We start from the raw sequence: 8,180 nt of genomic DNA, 5'->3' as shown, positions 1-8,180 counted from the left end.
ACTGGGTTGACCAATGTGCTGTACAATAGCCTCTAAAAAAACATCATCACCAACATCACAGGAACATCATAAAAAAGGAGAGCCACTTTAAGTCAATGTGTTGAGCCAAAGGCTAACTGTAATAAATACAATTTCATTTTTTTTTTAAAAAAGAACCCAATGTAGGTAAAAGTCTAAGATATAAAGGCAAGCTATTCCAACGCTTAGGGGCCACCACTGAAAATGCCCGGTCACCACTCAGTTTTAATCTTGTCCTAGGGACGTCTAAAATAATCTGGTTTGATGACCTTAGATTCCTTTGAGGTTTGTGTACATGTAAAAGATCAGTTAAATAAGAGGGTGCCAGATTGTGTAAGACTTTATATACTAAGATAAGTAGTTTAAAATTGAACTAGTGAACTAGAAGTCAATGTAAATTAGCTAAAATAGGATTTATATGCTGGTGTTTACGAACACCCATCAGTAATCTAGCAGTAGCACTAGTTGTAAGCGAGTTAACAGTGTAGCAAATTATCTTAAAAGGGAATTGTATATAAATAATTACAATTAATTATGATTAATTACAATTATTTATATCGGCTGACAGTGATAACTGTAGCAGAATTAAATTGCCATCAACTGATCTGGTCGTCCAGCGACCATTCAGTGTAAGTTCATATCAACTCTAAGAAAGGATATTTTCGTGGCCACAGAAAATACTTTCTTAAGTATTAATGCATTAGAGCATGTAGCGAGGGTCAAAATCGTAAAGGGACATTAATTTGCAAGGCAGAACCAGAAACTCATGTAATTTGTGCACACAACTTTTATTAACTAAACGCTAACACACATAACTAATCTAAACAAACAAACAAACATACACTCACGCGTATATACAAAAGGGGAGCTAAAGTGGATGAATGAAGCCATTAGAGAAAACAGAATGCAGTTATGGAAAGATTCAGTTAATCACCTGAGTAAAACCATCAGCGCCGTTTATAACGGGGTCTATAACTTATTACTAAACCTCTGTTTAGTTTAGTTAGATGTACCATACTTGCACTTCCATGGCTGTTGACGTGTGTCTGGAATGCAGTCTCGGATGAAAAGTCTTGATGGTTTCAAGATTTTGGACTCGCGATCACGTTCTTCCGGGTTGAAGAGTGATGAATTCCACAAGATGTTATTCTGTGTTCTGAGGTCCGAGGAGCTTTGGTTGAATGGAAAGTCAAGGCCGCAAAGCCTGGCACAAAACTTAAGTGTCCTGAAGAGTTCTAGCTCACATCCTTTTAGGATCTAACAGAACCGCAGACTGAGATATGTTGGAGCCCACCGGGCACGCCGGTACCGGCTCAGGCTCTCCACATGGGCAGCAGTCCGAAGATTTGGCAGTAGAGTTTTTGCAGAAGAGCCGCGGGCGGCACTGTGCGTGAGCGCTTTAAGGTGAGAAAAGTCACTGAATTTCCAAGCGGGAGTTTGGAAATACTGGGGGGGGTTATGACTCTTTGTCTGAGAGCATGTTAATTTGCAAAGGGGTCCTTGACAGTCCTACTGGCTCCGGGTATGTGTATTGGGTGAGGGGTCTGTGACCATTTGTTAATCTAATAACTAATTGATTTGTTAAATCAAATGCAAAATTGTGTGTCTGATTGGTCCAAATGCTACAACAGCGATTGGCTCACACCTGCATATTGAGAATTACAGTAGTCCAGTCTGTCGAAAAAAAGCCATCAGTGACCATCTGATCTGTATACAGACTGTATCATCAGCATAGCCTTAAGCGTAGAAGAGCAACTGTGTCTAAAGCGCTAGAAAAGAGAGAGTCTATAGTTTCTGTTACATCATAAAGTTTTTCTGAGCTATTGGATATGCTGAGAAATTGCCATAAATCAGGAAGATTACTTACAAAGCAGTCTTTTGTGGTAGAAATGATGGTTCTACCATACTTGTAACAAGGTGTAGAATTTACAGCTTTAGCTATATGGAGTTTACACAAGACTATATAATGATCTGAGCTATCATCGCTTTGCTGCAGAATTTCAACACCATTAACATCAATTCCATGTGACAGTATTAAATCTAGAGTATGATTTCGACAATGAGTAGGACCTGACACGTGTTGTCTAACCCCAATAGAGAATCAGAATGTCTAGAAATGCTGATCCCAATGCATCTTTTTCATTATCAACATGGATATTAAAATCACCAACAATTAAGACTTTATCTGCAGCTAGCACTAACGCTGATAAAAAAATTCTTTGAAGGGGTCATCGGATGCCCATTTTACACAAGTTGATATAGTCTTTTCATTAAACCCTAAAGAATCATAACATACTTTGGTTAAAATTTCTCAATGGTAGTGTAAAAAATACCTTTTTTACCCTGTCAAAATCAGCTCTGTTTTCAGCGAGCTGTTTTTTGGTCCATGTTGCTTTACATTTACATTTATGCATTTAGCAGACACTTTTATCCAAAGTGACTTACATTGCATTCAAGTTACAGTTTTTACATTTTATCAGCTCTTGCTTTCCCTGGGAATCGAACCCATGATCTTCGCGTTGCTAGCGCCATGCTCTACTAGTTGAGCTACAGGAAAGCTAAAACCTTTAAATGCTAATGTGCTCTGCTGACCCCACACCTCTCTTCCGTGGAGTGACGAGCAGACTGTAAACTTCAGTCGCTAAACTGGCTAACTAGCACATTATTAGGAAAGGCGATTTGCAAAGATTCATAAAAAACCCTTAAACTCACTTCTTCTGTAGATCAAGCTGGATCACGAATGATTCTCGCAAACATAGGAGCAATTATGTAGATCGGGATCAGTGCATTCCCTTCAAAAGGAAAGCAGCCTTAACCCTCTGTGTCTTCAGCGGCTCAGATGTCAGGAGTAAATGACGACTGCTATATTCGTTATTACATCCAACAACTAAACATTTCAATCACTTAATCGGAGACATCTTGTCTTCCCCTGCACCGGAGTCGACACACCTCTCAGCACACTCAGGGTGGGTCTAAGGTAAGCTGGTCTTGTCAATCAACTATCATGAGAAGGGTCTGTACAGAACTACGTCATTCTGACAGGAATCTCAGAACAGCCTGATTTGAGAGAGGGGATTTTAAAATAGGGATTTTAAAAAAAACACTGGGTGGATTTTTATCATTATAGGATGGATGTGTACACACACTTACAACACACATTTATGTTCAAACAACTTGTAAAGTGAATTTTGCATCCATGACCCCTTTAATAAAGTCTGTATGGTGCCCTCATGGTGGCCTACAGTAGCCAGCACAAACATCACAGGGGATTTATTATTAATACTTGTTTCTCTGGATAATGTTATATGAAGCGCCATTACTTCAAATGAGCTTTACTTGAAGTCCGCCCTCTGAGAAATACTGAAAATATTGCTATAAATTGTAGCAATACCTCCCCCTTTAACTTATGGATGCAGATCATGTTTATAACAGTAATCTTTGGGGGTAGACTCGTTTAAAATAATGTAATCATCTGGTTTTAGCCAGGTTTCTATCAAAGAGAGCACATCTACACTCCAAAAAAAGATGGTTCTTTACATGTAGTAATGGTTATATTTAGAACCATAGCATCCTGAAGAACCCTTTTTTGCAGAAATGGTTCTTTGTGTTAGAGTTTAGGGTTCTTAATTCCCGCCCTTTTGTTTTTCAAATCTGTAACTGTCAAAGCACCTCATTACTGATTTTCTGGAGTTCAGTGATACAACTACACAGACTGTCAACACACTCTCAACAGGTAAATGATTTCATTTTTAAATTTAAATAAAATTTAAAATATTTAAATTTTAACTGCTTTCCAAACAAACATGTTCTTTGCTCTTTTTAGTTTTTTGGTCACATGTAAGTGTGAGCAGCTCTTTTCAGCTGAGGATACTTCTCTCCTCTTCTACACTAAGTAGGTAACAGAGATATTGAATTTATAATCCATACTGTTAGAATTTTTTTAATTATTACTTGGTTTTATAAAGCTATCCCATGACTTTATATCACTTTTTTTCTTTTAAGATTGTGAAGGGCTCACATACTGTCCATTTTTTGCTACTTTTGGCCTTCGTGAACATAATTGTTTTTACATAAACAAATGGACACACTGTAATTCTAAACTCAGTTGTGTATTTCAGATGCATCACATCCCACAACCTCATCATCTGCAGATAAACTGTCACTCAGTCACACCATAATGATGGACTTAAAGGCATATGAAGATATTTCTGGAACTTGGTCTTCATCACATCTATTTTTTGTTTTACGTCTTTGTGTATTTATTCATGTTCATTGTCAATTGTCATTTTTTAATGTATTCAGCTAATAACTGACATGTTTGCTACAATATTACATGTCAATAAAAAAGTACCCAATCCACACAACATTGTTCTTGTTTTAATGTAAAACCCTAATAGGCTACACTTTATATATATAAAAGGCTCAATACTGCTTTTCTGGAGCTCAGCCATTCAGCTACACAGACTGTCAACACATTCAACAGGTAAATAATTTATTTCTTAAAATGTCTATAATTTCAAATTGTAACTGCTTTCCTACCAATGTCTTTTTGTCTTTAGCAGAAGGTCGGTTTAGCCAGTCTGTCTGCTTTGTGCTAGCTATGTTACAGGTAGAAAGAAACGTTTGAGGCAAATAGTGAATTATTGCTAACTGAAGGAGTAAAGATAGTTTGAGAAAACATGTAGCATTGCAAAAATATTACTTCATTCTTTTGGACACACAATCTTACTGTCTTCCAGTATTGAAGCTAATGCATAAAAATTGGGATCTTGATACAGGAATATGACACTGTTCGTGTAAACATGTTGTGCTTGTAATATTTAAATCAATGCCCTTGATTTAAATCAACTGCTATCTGCATATTTCAGGTCTTGCCAAAGTGTTGGTTATTTGTTGTAATTTGGTCAAAACCACTTCAAAACATTAATTTTGTTTTAATTCCATTTTGTTGCCATTAATTATTTGAATTTAAACTGTTGGGCCATTGTTTGGCTACATAGTCCAACCACGCTTTAGGTCAAAAACATTGCACATTTACAGTAACATTCATTGACAGCGCAGCATATGCTATTATCTAGATTTCACAAGTCAAAAATAAATGCTTAAATGTCACTTTTTGTCACCAGAGACTTTCAAAGAATATGTAGAAATACAGCAGCATGTAGCATGACTCCTCACCTAAAACCAAGACTGTTTTCTGCTCCAGCACAAGCGTTGCCTGCTATTGTCATTATGAATAATGTTGCATTGATCTCAGTGCGCTCTTGAAGTACGCCTCCACGCATTAATGAAATTCGCAGCTCCACTCATGACAGGATCCAGTACAAACAGCTTGGAGATGAAAGTCGCAGTATCACTCAAAGCAAATTCTCTTTGGTTTTCAACATGCGTCTACGTTTAAAACATCAGCAAGAGAGAGTACAGTCATGGAGAAGTGTGCAGTGGCATGCAATATCTGCTATCACTTTACAAATTTGTGTTAAATAATTTGCAGGATCATACAAAAATTTGCCTAGCAATCATAAAAAAATAACATCTAATTCACTTTGAGACCTCTGTAAATATTCACAACAGTGTGAGAGTGTTTCTTCAACTTCAAGCACTTTTATGTCCCAGGGGTTGATTTTAAAACAAACAAAAAAATCAGCTTTTTTATTTTTGTTAAATGTAGAACATATTAATACAGTTTTTGTCTAAAACTTTATTGTCATTTGCCTTTTTAGTTACTTTGTCACATTGTCACACCTATTTTACAATTTGGGAAAATTAGTGGCAAATTCCCATGTATTTGTATGATTTGATTTGTACAATAACATGATTTTAGAAAAACGTAAGCATGAAAATCCACCCCTTATTCCACCCTTAAAACCTGTCAGTTGTCACGTGTGTGTTCCTGTTTGCCCTTATTTGGTTTTTCCTGTTTCCTGTCGTCGTTTAGTTTGATTTGATTCCAGGTGTGTCCCTTTAGTCCCCTCGTTATGTTTATTATAAAAGCCTTGGTTTTCTCCATGTCTGATGTCTGGTATTGTTTATCTTTCCTCCGTGCTTCATGGTTCCCTGTGTTTGTGTTTCATTAAAAGAAGGTTTGATTGTGCTCATCGACTCCTGTGTTCTCCTTACTCCAGCATAGATGTGACAGAATACTGGACCTAAAACAAAAAAGTGAGCGGCGCCCTTTCTCCCAGTGTTTGTTTCGTTTTTGAAAGTTTTGTTTTCCCTGTTTTTTCTCCCCACAGCATGTCAGAAACCACTGCACAATTTGCCGCCCTAGCCTATCGAGATCGCCCCTTCTATGAGTATGCTGAGGATTCTGCAAGCTCGTGGCGGCGGTGAAATCTATTCTCTCCACACTCTAACAAAAATTTAAAGGGCAAACAAAGAAAAATATTTACATGTTTTGTTGATTTAAAAAAAGCTTTCGACTCTATTTGGCATGATGGTTTACTATAAAAATTACAAATTGGCATTGGTGGAAAAACATTTGATGTTATACAATCCATGTATAAAAACAGTAAATGTGCGGTCAAAATTGGGAATCTCAGAAGTGCATTCTTCCAGCAGGGTGGTGGAGTGAGGAAGGGATGCAGTCTGAGCCCAACCCTGTTTTCCCCTAGTTTTATTAAAGGTAGGCTATGTCATTTGTCAAATTAAAAAAATTATATTTTTCCAAAATTTCAAAAAAAAAAAATGAATAAAAAAAATAGAATAAGAACAGATAGAATAAGTTACTAATCAAAAGAAATCATATAACAAAATTAGTTTCCACTACAAAGGTGGCACAGAAGAACACAAAAGGCTCAGAGGTGGCATGGATGTTTTAAATTCATAACAATGTTGTGAGATTAATGTTTTAAATATAACATTTTGAATATTAAACTATTGTTTGATTGAAGTGATTTAAATAACGGAAAGGACACTTTAAACAAATAAAACTGTCAGCAGGTGGCGGTAAGTCTCTTTTTTTTTTTTTTTTTTTTTTTACTGAATCATTCATTCAACTGATTCGTTTGAACAGCTGATTCATTCAGGAACGAAGCAAGTGACTGTCTTTATGAATGGGTAATTGAATCACTGACTCACTAGATTCATTTAAAAATGCAGGTTCATTCATAAATGAAACATGGCTGTCTTTGAATGGAGATGCGCAGCGGCTCAGCTGTGACTGTTTGAAACTGTTCCTTGACTAAATAGAGCAAAATGAGGCAATATTGTTAAAAGTCATACAATGTACATCACTTTATATAACTTATTGTTTATTGAGCTGTTGTATTAATTTAATATCACATTTACAAACTCCTTTAATAATCTTTAAAAGCTGTTACTCACTTCAGTTCATCGCAATCTCACAAAACTCCATTATAATCAAGGAAGCGCTCTACACTGCACAACGAATCTCTTATTTACACCCTGTCTACACTCTGTTTGTTATAACGAGAGGATTTGTGAGCTTGCATAACTCAGCAATGAACAAAAGTATTTTGAGCAGTGAGTGGATCTTGATTAACATTGCATTCAAGGAATCATGTCTGCGATACATTACTCAATGCTGCACAAACACGCAAGTAGAAAGCTTTGAAGCTCCTCTCAGCGCAAACACAAATAGCCTATGCTGATCGGGTTAGTCGCACAGGTGCTCCTAAATATTTTTTGATAGTCGCACGCAGTACTTTACAATCGCACTGTATAGCCCTGGCTATGTGTCGTGATATTTTCTTTTTTTTTTTTACGTTTCGCACAACCGCCAAGTCGATGCTGCCTATCCATTTGAGAATAAATATGCTCGACTCTGACTGGGGGGAGGAGGCAAATACACTGTGACCTGACCTAATCACAATTCTTTATATGCTTGCATATATTTGATATTCTCTCTGTATATTGTATCATTAACTGTTCATTTTCTATGCATCTGTATCTCTTCCAGCAAAATAATATATACAAAACATGAAAAAATATTTTAAAGGTCTTGTCATTATCGTAATCACTTGGTGCCCCCCTATTGGCTGGTGCCCCAGGGCACTCGCCCAATCCCGTCTATGGATAATCCGGCCCTGACCAGAGTCATGGTGTTCCAGAAGAAGGTCAGGTTGGTATCGATATAGTTTTCAGTGCTTTATGCCCTGCTCCCCGCACTAAGAGGACTGTGACTGCAGTGTATCGTAATT

The sequence above is a fragment of the Onychostoma macrolepis genome, chromosome 21 (assembly GCF_012432095.1).
Source record: "Onychostoma macrolepis isolate SWU-2019 chromosome 21, ASM1243209v1, whole genome shotgun sequence".
Taxonomy (NCBI): Eukaryota; Metazoa; Chordata; class Actinopteri; order Cypriniformes; family Cyprinidae; genus Onychostoma; species Onychostoma macrolepis.
The sequence above is the reverse complement of the archived record's forward strand: the minus strand, read 5'-3'. Positions refer to the sequence as shown.